Source organism: Ovis aries, chromosome 9 (assembly GCF_016772045.2).
Source record: "Ovis aries strain OAR_USU_Benz2616 breed Rambouillet chromosome 9, ARS-UI_Ramb_v3.0, whole genome shotgun sequence".
In the NCBI taxonomy this organism is placed as follows: domain Eukaryota; kingdom Metazoa; phylum Chordata; class Mammalia; order Artiodactyla; family Bovidae; genus Ovis; species Ovis aries.
This window is the reverse complement of record NC_056062.1, coordinates 80,427,119-80,450,086: the sequence shown is the minus strand read 5'-3', so window position 1 is coordinate 80,450,086 and position 22,968 is coordinate 80,427,119. Positions and strand designations below refer to the sequence as shown.

The 22,968-nt window shown below is 41.5% G+C and overlaps 1 protein-coding gene across 9 annotated transcripts in view; it reads left to right on the top strand.

Annotated features, from left to right (window-relative positions):
- The window catches only part of CPQ (carboxypeptidase Q), a 575,285-nt gene that overhangs the window by 10,318 nt on the left and 541,999 nt on the right, over positions 1-22,968 (top strand). The window lies entirely within an intron of this gene.

Genomic DNA, 22,968 nt, shown 5'->3' with positions numbered 1-22,968 from the left:
GTGTGTCCTAGTCATTTGCCTTCATCTTTCACCAGCTTCCTAAGGCCTATGCCTAGGATGACCTATTCTTTATTTCTGTATATCTGAAACAGTTGTAGTTGCTCTGAGCACAGTAGGTAACCAGTCACTGTCTGTAGTATGAATAAATGAACTCATTAATAAATGCTACTAATTTCTTTTTCTTTAAGTGGGTTTTAAAAAACTGGACTATTGTTGCTTTACAATTTGATAAGCTTGTTTGTTTTATCCAGTGCTCTCCACTGGATAAAAAGTCATAAGAAAATTATTAGCTTTACAATGTAAAACTAATGGCAGATTTTACTCTGGAATTGGGTATCCTTAACATGGTACCAGAACAATATTCTTCCCACTTAGTGTGTATTTCCCACTTAGAACTTTGAACATGTAAAAATTTTTCCTATAGAAGGTGTTTGATAATAGGAAGAGAATATAGTGAAGGCATCGTAACAATTTGTGATAATGGCAAATTTTTCTTTTTGCATTGCATTTTCAAGGCAGAGTGTGGATGGTTCAATTCTTACAGATGAATGGATTTCCCAGCATCCGCTTGTATATCCTTGTTTATCCTCCCAATCAAGAACTGATTCCTTTTAGGGGGGATATGTTAAGGTGGAAATCTATTAGCTGAGCTAATAATAAGCTGTGCTTTTCTGGGTCAGTGAATAACAGAAACAGTTCTTGAAATAATTACATCAGCTAAGATCCAGTTTCCGAGTAGGGATCAAGAGTCCGACTTATCCTTTGTCAGTCTTCTCAAAACTACTAAAACTTCTAGAGATGGAGTAATTGCCTCTTAAATAATAGCTCCAAAGCCTTTTTTGAACCAGAGCAGGCAGTAACAGGGATTGGCAGGGGAAGGACTGATGTCTACGCATGAGGGGAAAAATGACTCTGCCTTGAAAAAACAGATGAGCCTTTGGATGTGGAAATTTACAAGACTCAGAGAGCCCTGAAACATCTTTAGAAGCTGAGCCCAGCTGAATAATGGGAGGCTGTGTGCTGGCTTGGCATAGGAGCCTGTCTGGCACAAACTCCACTGTAAACAACTCTTCAAACATTTGCATCTGCATACATGACATTGGATTCTCAAAATGTCCAATTAAACACTTTTCAATAAAAGAAACGTTTGCTTCCTCAGTTGACCTGGTGTCAGCCTGGCCTGTCTGGTGGGGAAGGAGTTGCAGCTGTTGAATGCCCTTCGTTTCTGGACCCAGTCATGTCCTGTGGTTAGGACTCAGTGCTTTCATTGCCATGGCCTGGGTTCTATCCCTGATCAGGGAACTAAGATGCACAAGCTGAGTAGTGCAGCCAAAAAAAAAAAAAAGAAAAAAAGAGTCTTCTTGAAAGCTGTGGAAACTGTGCCAACCTGTGGGCCATGGGATTAGGTTAGGTGACTAGAGGGAAACACTGAGGCCATGAGTGCATTTCAAACTCAAGAAAACCTACTCAGTGCTGTAGTTGTTTTGTCCTTTGAGCTTGAAAAATTGTAAAAGTGATAATAGTAGCTGAGAAAGTGAAAAAGGGCACTGGTGATTTTTTAAAAAAATATTCTCTTGAGAGCTATAAGAGAACTATATATAATTCAGTTTTTCAACATTTCAGCGAATATATATTGAATAAGTGTTAATGGTGTGTAAGTATGTGTGTCTGTAGTGTATGCGTTTCCCTGTCTGTGCTGACAGACATGGAACTGCTCAAATTGTGACTGGTATAGCAGTGAAGCTTCTGGACACATGACACAGATGCACAAAGGGAGAGAGGAAGGGAATAAGAGAGAAGAATCAAATTTAGATTATTCTTTAGAAAAGTGGGCATGTATAAGGAAGTGAAAAGCAAGTGACCTTGAGTAAATTTTTCAGTGCTATTAGCTCAGTTTCAGAGAAAGCAATGGCAACCCACTCCAGTACTCTTGCCTGGAAAATCCCATGGATGGAGGAGCCTGGTGGGCTGCGGTCCATGGGGTCGCTAAGAGTTGGACATGACTGAGCGACTTCACTTTCACTTTTCACTTTCCTGCATTGGAGAGGGAAATGGCAACTCACTCCAGTACTCTTGCATGGAGAATCCCAGGGTCAGTGGAGCCTGGTGGGCTGCTGTCTATGGGACTGCAGAGTCTGACATGACTGAAGTGACTTAGCAGCAGCAGCAGCAACTTCAGTATCCTAGTCTTTAAAATAGGGAATATAATATCAAGAACATCAAAGTTTATTGTCAGAATTAATTAAAATGATCTATATAAACTGCTTACAGGCTTTCCAGGTGGCCCATTGATAAAGAATCCTTCTCCAAATGCAGGAGATGTGGGTTCAATCCCTGAGTCAGGAAGATCCCCTGGAGGAGGAAATGGCAACCCACTCCAATATTCTTGGCTGGAATATTCCATAGACAGAGAAGCCTGGTGGTTTATAGTCCATGGGGTTGCAAAGAGTCGGACACACGGAAGCAATTGAGCACATATGCAAACTGTTCACGGTGGCACTTGCCACATTGTGAATGCTCAGTCAATGTTAGCAAATGATGAAATATTGATAACTTTTTGGACAGAGAAGATTGAAGCATTCCTATATGGTGAAGGGAAGGAGCCAAGAAGAGGGAAAAAACTGGATAGCTGGTGTGTGGCTGTACCACATTGAGTCCATCTTGTCAGCTCTATTTTAGATCCACAGTTCTAACCCCTACCCCTCTTTCTGTGAGGCTGAGCTTTAGCTTAATTGACAAGGAATTCACTCAAGCCAGATATGTTCCCCATCAACGTTTACCCATGTCTTCTGGTATGAAAACTGGAAGCCTGCCTTATGCTTACACAGATGGTTACTGGTCATGAGATCCCCGGGGAGGGAAAAAATCCCCCATCCCCACTGGTGTGGTCATGCTTCTCACTCGATAGTTGGATTCTGTTTTTAGCTTTGGCCCTTTTAGATCCCCCGTACCCCTTTCCATGGTGCAAAGTGCAACTGCAAACGCCTCCAGATCATCCCATCTGCCTGATCCTTCCTGTGTGTAGGTTACCATAGTAAACTTCATAATTGCACTTAATGGCACTGCCTGCTTTGTTTTCTGGTCTCAAAGTTCCTGGTCAGTTTGGAGGATATTCTTCAGTGTCTCTGCCTCTCAGTAATTGCTACAATATGGACAGAGAATTTGGCTTTGGAAAGGAGGGTGCATAGTTCTTTCACTGAGATGGGAGCTGAGAAGAATTGTGTAGATAAAGGGATGGAAAAGTTTTGGGTTGAGGATGAAGAAAGCCAAGTCATCTCATGGTCATAATATCATATTCTCAGTTATGTAGAAGAGGAGAGCTTTTGCTGAGCATGAGGGGAGTAGAGGTTGAATCTGGGGCTTAAGGAGAGTGGAAAAACTTTGTAGCAGCTGCTGTGGGGAATTTGATAGGAGTCAGTTGAAGATAAATATAAGGGTTGCTGAGCAATGCAAGGGACCCAGCTGAGATCAGACAGCCTTAGTTCATAGTGGAGATATTTGCCATGGTTAAGAAAATGTTGATGATAATATCATGGAGCACATGCAGTTTTGAAGAATTGGCAGCTTAGATGAAGAGGAAAGGCAAAGGTGTTATAAGGTGCTAATGAAAGCATTCTTGGAATCATTAACCACCAGGTGATGTTGTGAGCCAAGATTAATCTGAAATGGTAAGTTGGGTAGACAGAAATACAGTCAGACTGGAGGCAAGGAGATCCTTGGACTGGAGGCAAGGAGACCTTTGGACTGCAAGGAGATCCAACCAGTCCATTCTGAAGGAGATCAGCCCTGGGATTTCTTTGGAAGGAATGATGCTGAAGCTGAAACTCCAGTACTTTGGCCACCTCATGCGAAGAGTTGACTCACTGGAAAAGACTCTGATGCTGGGAGGGATTAGGGGCAGGAGGAGAAGGGGACGACAGAGGATGAGATGGCTGGATGGCATCACTGACTTGATGGACGTGAGTCTGAGTGAACTCTGGGAGTTGGTGATGGACAGGGAGGCCTGGCATGCTGCAATTCATGGGGTCGCAGAGTTGGACACGACTGAGCGACTGAACTGAGGACTGAGGAAGCAAGGAAGTGTCTTAGTTAGCTCCAGCTGCTGTAACAAAGTGCCATAGAGAGGGTGGCTTATGCATGGCAGAAATTTACTTCTCACAGTCTGGAGGCTAGAAGTCTGAGATCAAGGTGCCAGAATGGTCAGGTTCTGCTGAGGACCCTCTTCTGGGTTGTAGACTGCCACTTTCTCATCGTATCCTCACATGGCAAAAATAGAAGGTGCCCCTCTTACAAGGGAACAAATCCCATTCATGAGGACTATATCCTTATGACCTAATTAACTATCAAAGGCCCCACTTGCTGATACTGTCACATTATTATGGTGGTATTATATGCATTTTATGGTGATACATTCAGTCTATTGCAGGAGGCTCTTCACTTAGCTGGTATCAGTCTAGCTCCTGCTCTGCCACACATGTGCTGAGTGGTGGGGATACAAGGATGAAGAAAACACAATTCTCTTTAAAAGCTCAAAAGCATTTATTGAGCTTCTGCTGTATACTGGGCAGATCATACATAGGACATTGGTTTTTCCCTTGAAAAGCTTTAAGACTGGTGACATAATCTAGATAATTTTGATTGAGAATTTTGATTCAGAAATGGTAAACTTCAAAGGAGATAAGCAGAGGGTGCTAGAAAATTGTAGAAGAATACATGCAACACATTCTGTGAGAAGAGGAACCAGGTCAGGAAAAGCACTCAGGAAAAAACTGTGCCTGAGTTGACTCAAAAAGACTGAAGGAGAGTGAAGGTGGAGAAAAAGCAGAGTGAGGGAATTGCAGATAAGAAAAGGTTTCAGAAAGAAGGTGATCTTTGAGATGTGTGATGTATGATACTACTGCTAAAGTAGAAAAATAAAAGACCAGAATTACAGTGGTGACATTTTTGTTGGCAGGGAGAAAAGGAAGGATGTCAGAGGATAGAATGATAAGATTTAGTGACATTGAATATGTGGGAGAATGAATAGATGAGACTGAACGATAGGACAATTATGTTTACATTAACAGAAAGGGGGCAAATCCTCTTTCTGGGTTAGAGAAGATTCTGGGGAAGGTGATGAGTTTGGAGATTTTGAATCAGAACATCTGGTTAGAAGTGAAAGCAATGTGACTAAAATGATACTAAACCAAAAGGAGAGATCTGTAACTTTCGTAACTGGAAAGTTCAGAGATACTTTTGGTATCTCTGATACCTGGTGTTAGTCATGGCAGGATTCAGGTTACAAATGATGTGATATGGACCAATCTCTAGCCCTGTTGTCTCTGTCTTTTGGCTTAGCTTGTCCTGTTTAGCTTCATTTTGCAGACAGGTTCTCAGTATACAATAGGCAAAATGGGTACCTATAGCTATAGATTCCCATCCTGACATTCCCAGTGGACACAACGTTTCTTTTTTCGGAGTTTAATACGTGAAGACTTTATTTTACCTTTTCTCAATTATAATTTAAAAAATGTAAATTATTTCAAATGTTCAGTATTCAGTGTAGTCTGATTGAGGGACAACTATAATTGTCTTCCAATCATTTGAAGTTAAAGACATTTGTATTTTCCAAATTTATTTTATTTCCATCAATCTAGGAAACTTTTAAACATCTTTCTACCAAGTTTCTTGAATTTTTACCCCTTTATTTATTTATGCTGTTCTAATCACACCTCATATCAGATTTTTCTGTTAATTTCCCCTAATCAGAAGACTCAAGAAAATCCTCCCTTTAAAATAATTGCATTTACATTGTCATTTGTCATTGCATTTATTGCAATCAATGCAATTAAAAAGTAATTCAACCAATATTATTTGAGCATCTTTTTGATTTTAGACTGAAATATGGAGGAAATCAAAATACATAGTTACATAAAATAAAGCTGTCTGTTTTCAAGACAGTCACGGTCTAGTGTCAGAGACAAACATCCGAACATAACACTCGGATGATCAGCAGTGATCCTCAGGAGGAATATGAGCAGAAGGCTCCGATGCCCACAGAGCTGAGAGGCTCGCTTCTGGCCCAAGAGCGAGGCCCCAAGGGCTGTGCAAAGATAGGGTAAAGGCAATGCAGGGGCCAGTTGGTGTGCAGGATTAGAGAGAGAAGGAAGAAGGGAAGGCTGCCCACCAAGTTCTGAGAATTTATATGTGGAAGGATAGTGTGTTCTATCATGAATGGGAATCTAGAAAGACATTAAGGAGAAGAGGTTGTAAATTTAGTTAGGCTTTGAAGGTATCCACAAGTTGAGATGCCTCCCAGGTGCGTTTGGAATGTAGGTCTGGTCCAAGAAAACAAACACAGGGTTTGGGATTAGGTGCAAAGAGACATTGAATATGGTTAAGTTGGGTGAGAAAAGCATTTGGGTAGGAGAATAATAGCAGCAAACTCAGTAGATCTCAGAGAGATCTAATGTCAGCACAAAAGGAACATTTAGAAAACAAATCCCAGTGATAGATGCGTGTCTGAGTTCCCATCTTTTAATTGCAAGGAGAGGCTCTTCTTCCTCCCTCCCGTCCTTCCTTCCTTTATTTTTACACTTAAAAAAATGAATTGTTCACCCATTTCTCCCAGTCTTAAACCCTTGCCTGTATCTGTGAGCCTGTTTTCTTTTTAGCTTAATTTTTTAAGATTCCACTTAAAAAATTAAGTGGAATGGCATTTATCTTTGTCTGACTTATTTCACTTGGCATAATGCCCTCATTTTTGTCTAAATTTCTAGTTGTATATTTCTGTTATGTTTCTCACCCTGGAGAAGTGGCTGTCTGTAGGGATGTCCTATGTGTTTCAGCAGTATACTCCTCTCTCAACCCAAAGGCCAGGGACCAGCTGGTTCCAGGCTAGGTTCTGCTTTGTGTTTGTGAACTCGGTTCTCCAGCATGCTGAATTGCAGCTTACTTGCTTCTGGTGTCTGGCTTCCTGGTGGGAGGGGCCAGTCCTTGCCCACTAGTGGGCAGACCTGGGCCTGGGTGCTCTGGTGGACAGGGCCACATCAAGGAGTGTGTCTAGAGGTGACTGTGAGTTCAGAAAGTCTTTTGGTAGCCTGTCTGCTGATAAGTGGGTCTGTGTTCCAGCACTGTTGGTTGTTTGGCCTGAGGCATCCCAGCACTGGAACCTACAGGTGTTCATTGGGGCCAGGTCTTGGTGCCAAAATGCTGGCCTCCTGATACCTCCACCACCAGTGTTCTTGTCCATAAGTGAGTCATAGCCATCCCCTGCCTCCCCAGGAAACCTGCTAAGACCAGCAGGTAGGTCTGGCCTAGGCTTGTATGAAGTTCTGGGTCCTGGTGCCCATGAGACCTTGTGTGCGCTCTCCAAGAGTGGAGTCTCTATGTCCCCCAGTCCTGTGGATCTCCTGCACTCGTGCCCTGCTAGCCTTCAATGCCAAATGCCTCGGGGGCTGCTGCTTCTGATGCCAGACCCCCTGACAAGGGAGCCTGTCATGGGACTCAGAGCTCTCACTCCTATGGGAGAACTTCTATGATATAATTATTCTCCAGTTTATGGGTCTGCCCTGGGGAGATGGGGGGATGGAATTTGATTATATCACTAGTGCATTGCTCTACGGAGAAGGAAATGGCACCCTACTACAGTACTCTTGCCTGGAAAATCCCATGGATGGAGAAGCCTGGTAGGCTACAGTCCATGGGGTCGCGAAGAGTCAGACACGACTGAGTGACTTCACTTTCACTTTTCACTCTCATGCATTGGAGAAGGAAATGGCAACCCACTCCAGTGTTCTTGCCTCGAGAATTCCAGGGACAGAGGAGCCTGGTGGGCTGCTGTCAATGGAGTCGCATGGGGTTGGACATGACTGTAGTGATTTAGCAGCAGCAGCATTGCTCTAACCCTCTTGTTGTGTTCCTTCTTATGTCTTTTGATATATAATATCCTTTTTGGCAGGTCTTCATCTTTTTTGTCAGTGGTTGTTCAGCAGTTAGTTGTGATTTGGTGTGCTCAAGAGTGAAGGTGAGCTCAAAGTCCTACTCCACCATTTTTTCCTTCTGACAATTTGGTATAATGCCCTTGAAGACCATGCATTTTGTTGAAAATGCTAAGGTTTCACTCTTTTTTTTTTTTTTTAATGGCTGGAGTATTCCATTGCGTATATATTGCAGTTTCTTTGTCCATTTACCCATGGATAGACAGTTGTTGCCAGTATATTGGCTAATATAAATAATGCTGCAATGAGTGCATAATTGTTTTGTTTTCTTCAAATAAATACTCAGAAGTGGAATTGCTGGATCATATGATTCGTTTTATTTTTAATTTTTTGAGGAACCTATTTGCCATAGGTTCAGCAACGGAATGCAGCAATTGCATTCCTCTCAGCAGTGCACACAGGTTTCCTTTTCTCCACATCCTTGCTAACACTTGTCATTCTAGTTGTTTTGATAGCAGCCATTCTAACCGGCATGAGGTGGTATCTCATTATGGCTTTGATTTGCGTTTCCCTGATGATTAGTATAAAGGCAAAAACAACACCCCATTGTGGATGTGACGTGTTGGAAGTGAAGTCCGATGCTGTGAAGAGCAATATTGCACAGGAACCTGGAATGTTAGGTCAAAGAATCAAGGCAAGTTGGAAGTGGTCAAACAGGAGATGGCAAGAGTGAGCATCAACATTTTAAGAATCAGTGAACTCAAATGGGCCGGAATGGGTGAATTTAACTCAGATGACCGTTATATCTACTACCGTGGGCAAGAATCTCATAGAAGAAATGGCATAGCCCTCATAGTCAACAAAAGAGTTCAAAATGCAGTACTTGGATGCAATCTCAAAAATGACAGAAAGATCTCTGTTCATTTCCAAGGCAAACGATTCAGTATCACAGTTATCCAAGTCTATGCCCCAATCAGTAATGCTAAAGAAGCTGAAGTTGAACGGTTCTATGAAGACCTACAAGACCTTCTAGAACTAACACACAAAGAAGATGTCCTTTTCATTACAGAGGACGTGAATGCAAAAGTAGGAAGTCAAGAGATACCTGGAGTAACAGGCAAATGTGGCCTTGGAGTATAAAGTGAAGCAGGTCAAAGGCTAACAGAGTCCTGCCAAGAGAACGCACTGGTCATAGCAAACACCCTCTTCCAACAACACAAGAAAAGACTCTACACATAGACATCACCAGATGGTCAATACCGAAATCAGATTGATTATATTCTTTGCAGCCAAAGATGGAGAAGCTCTATACTGGCAGCAAAAATAAGACTGACTGTGGCTCAGATCATGAACTCCTTATTGCCAAATTCAGACTTAAATTGAAGAAAGTAGGGACAGCCACTAGACCATTCAGGTATGACCTAAATCAAATCCCTTATAATTATACAGTGGAAGTAACAAATAGATTCAAGGAATTAGATCTGATAGAGTTGGCGGGGTCCAGACCTGGTGGATCCAGGGTAATTCGAAGGGGAGGCAGAATCGGTATCCTAGGAAAAAACTTATTTAATTACAGGTATATAGAGAGATTAGAAACAGATAGTGTAGTAGGAAATATTAGTAGAGAAAAAGATGCTGAATAACTTGGTTTACGTGGGATACCAATAAAATTCCAAGACAAGGAATTTGCACCGTCTACATTGGGCCACTGGCGCCACTTGAATATTGGAAGGTGCCCCTCCTTGGGCTCCTTTTCGCATGGAACTTAAAAGCCGGGGCAAGTAAGTAGACATGGCGGGCAGCCATGCTCCAGATAGGAATTCAGCCAGAAAAACGGGGAGCAAGAAAGAAATGACACAAGGGAATCAGTCTTTCCAGAAACTGATCCGATTTCTTTATTTTTGAGGTTTGCTTATATACCTTTTGTTATACATAGGGATGAATACAGAGTCACCTGGGAGTCAGCAGTCCTGACCTTTATCAAAATCAGGTGCTTCACATAAATGTATAAAAAAAGGTCGTAGGGGTTTTACATCATCTTCTGGCCATGAGGCCTGTTTATATTTTATGATCCTTTCTTTCTGATTACCAAAAAACTTATTTTTTCCAAAGGTGTTTTTTCTTAAACCAGGCGCCACCCTCTGAAGGTAGCAGATAAAGTTGCATTCCTATAGGGTGAGGGTGTAGTGGGTTACAACTAAGAAAGGAATTTATTTAACCTAAGGTTAACATGATTAATCTTAAAGGTTAATACTTATTTCTCCTATATGCTAGTTATATTCATTATAAGGGCAGGGAATATGGAGATTTAGCAGCAAACATCAGCCCAACAAATGAAAACCCTTCACCAATGTTCCCCTCAAGATCTATTTAGTCTTAAGATAGTGATAAAGTTACATTTTTGCATAGCAAGGACACAGTGATTTATAACAAAGTACAGTGATCTATAAAAAAAGAGAAAACTCATTAACTCAAAAGGTTTAGTATTGCTAACATCAAAAACTACTATATTTCCTTTTCTATATTCCAAATACATTAATATATTCCCAGGTGCCTAGGGATACGGAGGCCTGGCGGCAACCATTGACTCAACAATGAGAAAAGCTCTATGCTAATTAAGATTTTCAAAATAGTCCAAACTCTCTGTGCTGTTTATGGTTGAGAGGTAGTAAACAATCATGTACATAGTGGCAGGAGTATGGATAATCCTGTCACACAAACTAGGCTGCCAGCAGAGAGGTTTGACCTGAGACACCCTTGTCACGCCCAGGAATTTTTATTGACTGGAGCTGCAAGTTTACACCTTCTCCGAGAGAACCGGTGGGGAACAGCCCCTCATAAAGTCAGAGGTGTAGGTGAGAGCATGAAACAGTAAAGTAGGTAGACTCTGGTTTTGGGAGTAGATGCTCGGGAACAGGGGGTTTCCTGAGGTTCGATCCTGCCTTTGCGCATGCCGAAGCCTCCTTCCCCATGACCTTTGCCATGGGTGGAGTTCCTCACGCTGGCTCCCAGCACAGAGTGCCTGAAGAACTATGGACGGATGTTGGTGACGTTGTATAGGAGGCAGAGATCAAGACCATCCACAAGGAAAAGAAATGCAAAAAGGCAAACTGGTTGTATGAGGAGGCCTTACAAATAGCTGAGAAAAGAAGAGAAGCAAAAGGCAAAGGAGAAAAGGAAAGATATATCTATTTGAATGCAGAGTTCCAAAGAATATCAAGGAGAGATAAGTAAGCCTGCCTCAGTGATCATTGCAGAGAAATAGCAGAAAACAATAGTATGGGAAAGACTAGAGACCCCTTCAAGAAAACTAGAGATACCAGCGGAATATTTCCTGCAAAGATGTGCACAATAAAGGACAGAAATGGTATGGACCTAACAGAAGCAGAAGATACTAAGAAGAGGTGGCAAGAATATATAAACAAACTATACAGAAAAGATCTTTGTGACCCAGATAACCACAATGGTGTGCTCACTCACCTAGAGCCAGACATCCAGGAATGTGAAGTCAAGTGGACCTTATGAAGCATCACTATGAATAAAGCTAGTGGAAGTGATGGAATTCCAGTTGAGCTATTTCAAATCCTAAAAGATGATGCTGTGAAAGTGCTGCACTCAATATGCCAGCAAATTTGGAAAACTCAGCAGTGGCCACAGGCCTGGAAAAGGTCAGTTTTCGTTCCAATCCCTAAGAAAGGCAATGCCAAAGAATATTCAAAGTACCGCACAATTGCACTCATCTCACACGCTAGCAAAGTAATGCTCAAAATTCTCCAAGCCAGGCTTCAATAGTATGTGGAATGTGAACTTCCAGATATTCAAGCTGGTTTTAGAAAAGGCAGAGGAACCAGAGATCAAATTGCCAACATCCGTTGGATTATTGAAAAAGCAAGAGAGTTCCAGAAAAACATCCTTCTGCTTTATTGATTACGCCAAAGCCTTTGACTGTGTGGATCACAATAAACTGTGGAAAATTCCGAAAGAGATGAGAATACCAGAGCACCTGACCTCTCTCCTGAGAAATCTGTATGCAGATCAAGATGAAACAGTTAGAGCTGGACATGGAACAACAGGTTCCAAATCATGAAAGGAGTATGCCAATGCTGTATATTGTCACCCTGCTTATTTAACTTATATGCAGAGTACATCATGTGAAATGACAGCTGGATGAAGCACAAGCTGGAATCAAGATTGCCCAGAAGAAATATCAGTAACCTCAGATATGCAGATGATACCACCCTTATGGCAGAAAGCAAAGAGGAAGTAAAGAGCCTCTTGATGAAAGTGAAAGAAGAGAGTGAAAAAGCTGGCTTAAAACTCAACATTCAGAAAACTAAGATCATGGCTTCCAGTCTCATCACTTCATGGCAAATAGACGCGTAAACAATGGAAACAGTGAGAGACTATTTTTGGGGGCTCCCAAATCCCTGCAGGTGGTGACTACAGCCATGAAATTAAAAGACGCTTGTTCCTTGGAAGAAAATCTATGACCAACCTAGGCAGTATATTAAAAAGCAGAGACGTTACTTTGCCAACAAAGTTCCATCTAGTCAGAGCTATGATTTTTCCAGTGGTCGTGTATGGATTTGAGAGTTGGACTATAAAGAAAGCCGAACACTGAAAGATTGATGCTTTTAAACTGTGGTGTTGGAGAAGACTCTTGAGAGTTCCTTGGACTGCAAGGAGATCCAACCAGTCTATCCTAAAGGAAATCAGTCCTGAATATTCATTGGAAGGACTAATGCTGAAGCTGAAGCTCCAGTACTTTGGCCACTTGATGCGATGAACTGACTCATTGGAAAAGATGCTGATGCTGGGAAGGATAGAAGAAAGGAGAAGAAGGGGATGACAGAGGATGAGATGGTTGGATGGCATCACTGACTCAATGGATATGAGTTTGAGTAAGCTCCAGGAGTTGGTGATGGATAGGGCAGCCTGGCATGCTGCAGTACATGGGGTCGCACAGTGCTGGACATGACTGAGTGACTGAACTGAACTGATGATTGATAATGTAGAGCATCTTTTTGTGTACCTATAGGCTGAACTGTGGCCACTTCATATGAAGAGTTGACTCATTGGAAAAGACTCTGATGCTGGGAGGGATTGGGGGCAGGAGGAGAAGGGGACAACAGAGGATGAGATGGCTAGATGGCATCACAGACTCGATGGACACAAGTCTGAGTGAACTCCAGGAGATGGTGATGGACAGGGGGGCCTGGCGTGCTGCGATTCATGGGGTCGCAAAGAGTCGGACACGACTGAGCGACTGAACTGAACTGAACTGAACTGAACTGATAGGCTGATCTGTGGTGTTGGAGAAGACTCTTGAGAGTCCTTTGGACTGCAAGGAGATCCAACCAGTCCATTCTATAGGAGTTCAGTCCTGGATGTTCTTTGGAAGGAATGATGCTAAAGTCCAGTACTTTGGCTACCTCATGAGAAGAGTTGACTCATTGGAAAAGACTCTGATGCTAGGAGGGATTGGGGGCAGGAGGAGAAGGGGACAACAGAGGATGAGATGGCTGGATGGCATCACCAACTTGATGGACGTGAGTTTGAGTGAACTCTGGGAGTTGGTGATGGACAGGGAGGCCTGGCATGCTGCAATTCATGGGGTCACAAAGAGTTGGACACGACTGAGCGACTGAACTGAACTGAGGCTTCTTGCATGTCTTATTTGGAAAATATTTATTCAGATCTTGTAACTATTTTTTAATTGGAATCTTTTTTTCATAGTTATTAGGTTATATGAGTTATTTATATATTTTGCATATTTAGCCCTATGATTTGCAAATATTTTCTCCTATTCAGTAGATAGAATTTTCATTTTGTTGATGATAGTTCTAGTGTTAATTTTTTGGGGAGACTGTTTTCCACGGTGGGTGCACCAGTGTGCATCTGTACTTTGCTGTATAGAAGCTTTCAGTTTTATATAGTCCCACTTGTTTATTTTTGCTTTGGTGTCAGATTCGAAAAATCATTGCTAAGACTTACGCCGAGGAGCTTACTGTCTATGTTTTCCTTTAGGATTTTATGATTTCAAGTATTATATACAAGTTTTTAATTTATTTTGGGCAATTCTTTTTGTGTGGTGAAGATAGTGGTTCAGTTTCATTCTTTTGCATGTGGCTGTCCTATCTTCCCAACGCCATTTATTAAAGAAACCAACCTTTCCTCATTGTATGTTTTTGACTCTTTTGTTATAAATTAATGATCATGTATGCCTGGGTTGATTTCTGAGCTCTCTATTCTGTTCCATTGATCTATGTGTCTGTTTTTATGCAAATGCCACACTGTTTTAATTACTATAGTTTTATAGTATGGTTTGAAATCAAGGAGCATGATGCCAGGTTTGTTCTTCATTCTCAAGATTTCTGTGGCTATTTGGTGTCTTTTGTGGTTCTGTACACATTTTAGGATCATTTGTTCTATTTCTGTGAAAGATACCCTTGAAATTTTGGTAGGGATTACACTGAATCTGTTTATTGCTTTCAGTAGCATGAACATTCTAATAGAATTAATTCTTTGATTGCATGAACACAGAATATCTATTTATTTGTATCTTTCTTAGTTTCTTTCATTAATGTCTTTTATTTTCAGTGCATATGTCTTTCATCTCCTTGGTTAGATTTGTTTCTAGGCATTCTATTCTTTTTGATGCAGTTGTAAGTGGGATATCTTTCTGATATTTCATTATTAGTGTATAGAAATGTGGTAGATTTGTGTGTGTGATTTTATATTTTACAAATTTACTGTGTTTGTTTATTCTAGCCGTTGGTTTGATGGAGTCTTTACGATTTTCTATATATCTACAAAGAGTGACAGTTTTACTACTTTTTTTCTAATTTGAATGCTTTTTATTTCTTTTTCTTGCCTTATTTCTATGAGTAGGACTGCCAGTAATAATTTTTACTTGCAACATCTGTATGTTTTAAAATCTGTTTTATTATTATTCGTGTATGGTGAGGCCAACAGATCAGGAAATGATTGCCAGTGACTTGTGTTTGCTCACAGTTCCCAGGAGGGAATGTGCCAATGCTGCTCATGGTTCCCAGAAGGAAGGGCATGCCATGCCATGCATGGTCACATAAGGAAGCATCAGGATTGGTTAAGAGGTAAAAGGAATGAGGGGGAAACATGGGCAAAAGACTTGATTGTAGTTTTGGCAGGAAAGAATGGGTTAGACTGGGTAGGCAGGCTTAGTGTTGGCTAATATGAATAATTTCAATGGACTGTCAGATATTGGAACTGTCGCAAGTTGGTTGGTACCTGGCCCTGGGTTGATTAGGGCAGGGAAAAATTGGTTTGGCCTGTGAGAGTTAGATAAAAGAAGTGATTGAACAGTATGGGTTTTAGATTGGTTGATTGTATATGAAAGGGATGTTCATTAAGAATTCACTAACCCTGGTGGGCTGCAGTCCATGGGGTCGCTAAGAGTCAGATACAACTGAGCGTCTTTACTTTTACGTTTCACTTTCATGCATTGGAGAAGGAAATGGCAACCCACTCCAGTGTTCTTGCCTGGAGAATCCCAGGGACAGGGGAGCCTGGTGGGCTGCCATCTATGGGGTCACACAGAGTTGGACACGACTGAAGTGACTTAGCAGCAGCAGCAGCAACCCTGGGAGGGGTAGTTCTCCCAGTCTGTGAGATCCAAGATGCCAGAGCTTCAAGAATATAGACAATAAGAAAATACAGTTGTTATTTTACAATATCAATATCAGTGAAGATTCTGATTGGCCTTGCTTGGGTCATCCTATCTCTGTAGTTTGGGTATGGAGTGTGGAAAGGAATGGTACTGTGATTGACAGCCAGTCTGGACCAGAGGATAAACTTAAAGCCAAAGAAAACAAAAAGGAGGAAGCTCTGCTGGGGAGCCAGGAACTATAGTTACCATAGTGCCCTGCAAGGCGCCTGCAGCCATTGTGGTGGAGCTGAGCAACTTGCAATTCAAATATGGCTCTGGGCTTCCAGACTTCAGACAGGTTAGGGGGTTGTCTTTGTCTTAGCAGCTCTCATTGCACAACATGCACTGTTCCCTGGCTTGAGGCCTTTCCTTTATCTTGGGCTTCTATAAGTCTATAGAGTTCCTGAAACTCAATGAGTACATGTATGTTTTCTAGTCCCTTTGACTAGGTACCAATGTTCTCCTCAATGCTTACAACAGAAATCTTAGCTTTTTCTTCTTGACGCCTTTCCTTTCCCCTCTCTCAAGTCATCTATCTTCTTCTGAATCTCTTCTAGATTTATCCCTTTCTTATGCATATTTTGCTGCCGACTTTCTAGTGAGGGTCTTCATCAGTTTTCTAGTCTCTTCTTTTTAGTCCATCTTTCTTCATATTGTCAGATTTATCTCACTGGGGGAAAATCAGCTCCTACTCCTGGGGATAAACCACCCCCCCGACGCTGGACTGGAAGAAACACAAGCTGGAATCAAGATTGCCGGGAGAAATATCAATAACCTCAGATATGCAGATAACACTACCCTTATGGCAGAAAGTGAAGAGGAACTAAAAAGCCTCTTGATGAAAGTAAAAGAGGATAGTGAAAAAGTTGGCTTAAGGCTCAACATTCAGAAAACGAAGATCATGGCATCCGGTCCCATCACTCCATGGGAAATAGATGGAGAAACAGTGGAAACAGTGTCAGACTTTATTTTTTGGGGGCTCCAAAATCACTGCAGATGATGATTGCAGCCATGAAATTAATAGACGCTTACTCCTTGGAAGAAAAGTTGTGACCAACCTAGATAGCATATTCAAAAGCAGAGACATTACTTTGCCGACTAAGGTCTGTCTAGTCAAGGCTATGGTTTTTCCAGTCATGTATGGATGTGAGAGTTGGACTGTGAAGAAGGCTGAGCACCAAAGAATTGATGCTTTTGAACTGTGGTGTTGGAGAAGATTCTTGAGAGTCCCTTGGACTGCAAGGAGATCCAACCAGTCCATTCTGAAGGAGATCAACCCTGGGATTCTTTGGAAGGAATGATCCTAAAGCTGAAGCTCCAGTACTTTGGCCACCTCACGTGAAGAGTTGGCTTATTGGAAAAGACTTTGATGCTGGGAGGGATTGGGGGCAGGAGAAGAAGGGGATGACCGAGGATGAGATGGCTGGATGACATCACTGACTCAATGAACGCGAGTCTGAGTAAACTCCGGGAGTTGGTGATGGACAGGGAGGCTTGGCGTGCTGCGATTCATGGGGTCGAAAGAGTTGGACATGACTGAGCGACTGAACTGAAATGAACTGAACTGAACCAACAAGTTACTTTAACATTATATAGAGAGAATGGTGCAAACACAGCACAAGGGTGAATGTCTGAAGATTGAAATTCAAGTCACCTCTTCTGCATTTCATCAAAGATATTTTATGGCTTAAATGAGAAAATGCTTGCTTGAAAAATCTTTATAAACTGTAATGTTCAGATGATAGTGGTTTCTTTCTTTCTCTTTCTGTGCTGTATGAATTCTAAGTCTTTTCCAAACTCTAATTTTCAGCCTTTTCTCCTCTTTTTAAGTGAATTCCTCTCTGTCTCCACATTTAGCCCACATTTGGTTGTATCTTTCTGTATGTTGCTAAACCTGAAATGCTCTTCTCTTTGCTCTTCTGACAACTAAGTCTTAACCACTTTTTTTTTTTAAAAGACCTGACTAAAGTCCTGCCTCTTTTATGAAGTCTTTTTAATATTCAGGTCACCCATATTCTCTTTTTTTTCTTATACTTCATTTTTCACTATTGATCATTTACTTTTTAATTTTTGCTTATCTTTTAGTCTATATAATTGTTTTATACTTCTGAGGGCAGGAATCCTAACTTTAACTACTTTTGTATTGTGCATAGTTCTGGTCGTATAGTTTTAAATAAATGACTGATAATTAATTGTTAATTGGGAGAAAGTGCTAATCTGCAATAATTGCACTTTGGATATGCTTAGTGAGCTTCTCTTTTCCCCACAGGAAGAAATAATTGTGGATTGATTAGACTGACAGATGCAGAAACAGCTTAGTCCAACTTAACAAACCCTTATTGAGTTCTGGAACATATGGCAAGTGCTGAATAAATGTTCACTTATTCAATCAACAAATATTTGTTGAGTATCTACTATTTCCCCACACCATGTGAGTTATTGTAATACATGTATACTATTAGACATTCAGACACTGAGAATCCAAGCGTGAATCTGACATGGTCCTCATCGTCAATTTGCTTTACTTCAGTGACCAATGATGACACTGTTGGATGATTGTAAGTCATTTTAGAAAAGTAAATAGTATGCTGTGGACACAAAAAGAAGGGAGCAATTCATTCTGACTTGAATAGTTCAGGAAAGGATTCACAGAGGAGAAAACATTCAGAGAAAAAAATGAAGTGGGCAGGGAGGTAGCTTTGACACTCATGTTTGCTATGTGACAGTTTTGTACTTTACACAGTGTGTTGTTAAAAATTAGCATGCTGGGAGTTTCCACTTCTGGGAAGATGGAGTAGATGTACTTTTTTCTATTTATCCTACTAACTACCACTAAAAAACTTATCTGTTTGTCTGTCTACCTACCTACCTACTCCAACAAAATAAGATTCTGAAAGGTGGACAGAAGGTAGGCCAGCTGCAGATGTTGGGACCTGAGTCCCTTGGGTTTTCTTTTTGTGTCATGTATCTCAGACTTGGAGCTGAAAAAGCTGGCAACTTGGAAATGCCAGTGAGTACAGAAAACAAACAAACTAACCAACAGAAACCGCCCCCCGCCCTTCCACAGAAGTCTGTTCTCTCTAGTTGAAGAATCAGGAAAGAGAGAATCTAATAAGAGAGAAAACTTTTAGAAAATAATCACTCTATTCTAGTCAAACGTTACAGAAAAAAATGTAGCCCGTTGTGACCCATGCCAACAAAGACTGAGTGGATGGATACCTTAGACTTCCCTCCTAAGACTGTCGCAGGCTATCCCAACATGCCTACCAGGTGGTGGTCATGGAAGACCAAACAGGGAACCAGGACTTTCATGCCCACCAGCCACTAAGGAGCCTCCCCACCCTGAACTCCATCTGTAGAGTACATAGAGATCATGTGGGGAGCCGGGGCTGTGGCCCATTTGGCAATAATGTACTCCTCCCCTTCTCTGCTGGCATGGTGTCAGAGGAGATATTCTGAAGGGTCAGCGCCTTCACCATTGCCAGCAGTAATGAGACCATCTCACTACGTAGTGTAGACTATGTGGAAAATCTGAAACTCCCATCCTCATTCAGAATTCACAGGAGACCCCTCTCTGAGTGTCAGTGGAGGCCACGTGGGAAACCTGGACTGCTGTCTCCAATGGCAGTGTTGGGCTGCAGCATCTCCAGCCCCCTTCTACTGCTAGGGTACCAGAAAAAAAAAAGAACAAACAGTTAAAACAGAAGGTTTAAAAAAGATGCAGCCCTGGTGGCCCAAATGGTAAAGAATCTGCCTGTAATGCAGGAGACCTGTGTTCAGTCACTGATTCAGGAAGATCCCCCGGAGAAGGAAAAGGCAGCCCACTCCAGTATTCTTACCTGAAGAATTCCATGGACAGAGGAGCCTGGCAGGCTACGGTCCACGAGGTTGCAAAAAGTCGGACATGACTGAGCGACAGACTTTCACTTTCAAGGAATAACCAGCCTGGTTCCAACAGTCTTGACAGCCACCTCACCCCTAAAGGGAGATTATTATTATTATTATTTTTGTCACCTGGATGATATGGGATGGAAAATAAAGCAATATTTCAGGAGCTTCCAAGGTAAGGAGATGCCAGGGAAAAAAAGCAAATGGCACATGTGGGAGGACACACCCAAACGGTAGAGACAGGATGACCCAAGTAAAGCCAGTCAGACATAGCATTACTGTGATGTGCTGTGCTGTGTGTTTAGTTGCTCAGTACCAAATGGCAAAAAAGTCTATAAAAACAAGAAAACTACAGACAAATGTCCCTCCTTTACACATAGACAGAAAATCCTTAACACAATATTAACAAATAGAATTCAGCAACACAGAAAAAGAACTTTATTCCAAGGATTGCAAGACTGATTCAGCATTTGAAAATCAATCAGCATTGTGATGGCTGGAGCTATTAGGAATACAATTATAGAAGCATACAATTTACAGTATGTGCAAACCTAAAGTGTGAGTGTGCTAGTGAAAAGCATGTGCAAGAATGTCTTAGCAGAGTAGAAGTAATTCTTCTTTTTCAGTGTTTCTAATGTTTCATAGTACATTGTGAGAGCTATACAGTAGTGTAACATGGCATTTGTAATATTATTTAGCCCTTAACTTGCCAAGAAGAATATACTCTATTGGGATATATAGCTTCACTATACTACTAACCACTGTTTGTCATATCCATGTGAATTATGTAAAACAAAAGATAAACAAATGGTCTAGCTAAGGTTTGGCAGCTGCAGCAAGGAACCTATCAATTTGAAGTTTGTTGTAATGGATTGCATTTAAAAGTAATTCTAAGTGCTTGAAATGAATAAAAAAATCTATAACTCATTTCCAAAAATTGGAAGAATAAAGAAAATAAAGGTCTTGCCAACTTTCCCTTGATTTGTCTTTATGAAGTATATGGAAGTTTAGCATTTTAGATTCTTTCCTAATTATCAGTTAATTTTTCTGATCTAGTTAAAACAACTAAGTTTTAACTAGAGTGGTAATTCACCACTATGATATTTAGGAATCTGGCAGAAAAAGAGATTCAATCACATCTTATGGTTTAAAGGAATTCTTACAGATTTAGGTGTAATAGATTTTTGCTTTAATACAACCAGATAATTGTCTTTCTGTTCAATGTCCAATTGTTGTTGATCAGTTGCTAAGTTGTGTCCAATTCTTTGAGACCTTGTGGACTGTAGCACACCACCCTCCTTTGTCCTCCACTGTCTCCCGGGGTTTGCTCAACATCCAATATCAGCTTCAATTCAGTTCAGTCACTCAGTCATGTCCGATTCTTTGCGACCCCATGAACTGCAGCATGCCAGGCCTCCCTGTCCATCACTAACTCCCGGAGTTCACCCAAACCCATGTCCATTGAGTGGATGATGCCGTCCAACCATCTCATCCTCTGTCGTCCCCTTCTCCTCCTGCCCTCAGTCTTTCCCATCATTAGGGCCTTTGAGTCAGCTCTTCACATCAGGTGGCCAATATACTGGAGTTTCAGCTTCAACATCAGTCCTTCTAATGAACACCCAGGACTGATCTCCTTTAGGATGGACTGGATGGATCTCTTTGCAGTCCAAGGGACTCTAAAGAGGCTTCTCCAACACCACAGTTCAAAAGCATCAATTCTTTGGCACTCAGCTTTCTTCACAGTCCAACTCTCACATCCATACATGACCACTGGAAAAACCATAGCCTTGACTAGATGGACCTTTGTTGGCAAAGTAATGTCTCTGCTTTTTAATATGCTGTCTAGGGTGGTCATAACTTTCCTTCCAAGTAGTAAGTGTCTTTTAATTTCGTGGCTGCAGTCACCATCTGCAGTGATTTTGGAGCCCAGAAAAATAAAGTCTGACACTGTTTCCACTGTTTCCCCATCTATTTGCCATGAAGTGATGAGACTGGATGCCATGATCTTAGTTTTCTGAATGTTGAGCTTTAAGCCAACTTTTTAACTCTCCTCTTTCACTTTCATCAAGAGACCTTTTAGTTCCTCTTCACTTTCTGCCATAAGGGAGGTATCATCTGCATATCTGAGGTTATTGATATTTCTCCTGGCAGTCTTGATTCCAGCTTGTGTTTCTTCCAGCTTAGCATTTCTCATGATGTACTCTGCATAGAAGTTAAATAAGCAGGGTGACAATATACAGCCTTGATGTACTCCTTTTCCTATTTGGAACCAGTCTGTTGTTTCATGTCCAGTTCTAACTGTTGCTTCCTGACCTGCATACAGGTTTCTCAAGGGCCAGGTCAGGTGGCCTGGTATTCCCATCTCTTTCTATGTAATAAAAATGAATCCAAGAGTCAAAAAGGAGGCAAAATAAAGCTTCATGGACATCTGAAACCATTTGTGAAAGCTGCTATATTAAATATCATAAAGCAGCTAGTTAACAACTCCGGATGCCTCGTCAGGACTGCACCACTGTGTCACTCCTGGACCTTGTGATGATGTCCTCTGGGGTCATGTATTACACAGTCAGCTCAGTTCTGTGTAGCAGCCCTAACACCTACCTGGTGCCTGATAATCTTCTAGGTAGTGGGGATACAGCAGTGAACTAAACAGGTGAAATCTCTGCCCTCAAAGAGTTTCCATTCTAGACTGGGAATATGGACTATAAGCTAAATGGATAAGTTAATTTTATACTATGTTTAGAAGTGATATGTTCTATGCAGAAAATAAACTGAGGGAGGAAGAGAAGGACTGGTAGAGTCAGGGAGGCACTGGAATTTTGAATCTGGTGGTCAAGGAAAAAGTGAATTTTGAGCACAGCCTTGAAGGCACTGTGTTCCTTCTGGGTAAGAGTGTTCCAAACAGTGAGAACAGTTAGTACAGAAGTTCTAAGGTGCGGACTTTGTTCTTTAGCAAGGAGACCAGAGTGACTGGAGCTGGGGGAGAGAGTGGGAGTAAGGAGGTCTGAAAGTAGCAGGAGCCTGCGGGTATCTGAGCGAGATGGGGCGCAATTTGAGGGCTTTCAGCAGGGGAACATCCTGTTTGACAGCTAATGTTGGCTTGAGTACCATATTGCCTTGCTAGTAAGGAAGCAGCTTAAATACCACAGTGAAGCAACTTAGCCATAAAATGCTGTTAGGGCTGCAACTGGGGAAAAGGGTGGTTAGACTGAAAAAAAGGAAAACCCCCAAACCACACACACACAATACCCGTTGAGACTTTTTTATTACTTTTAAGATAGTGGAGATGGAGGAATTGGAGATAGTCCTATAATAAAAACAATCTTGTATCTCAAATAATTGTTGAATTAGAAACAATGAAACTGATCACAGATCTATTTTAGTAGGTAGTACAATAATATGCCAGCCATTTCCACGGTATCTTAAAATTTTCAACATTGCAAAATACCCCAGATACCTGTTTCAGGTTGGATT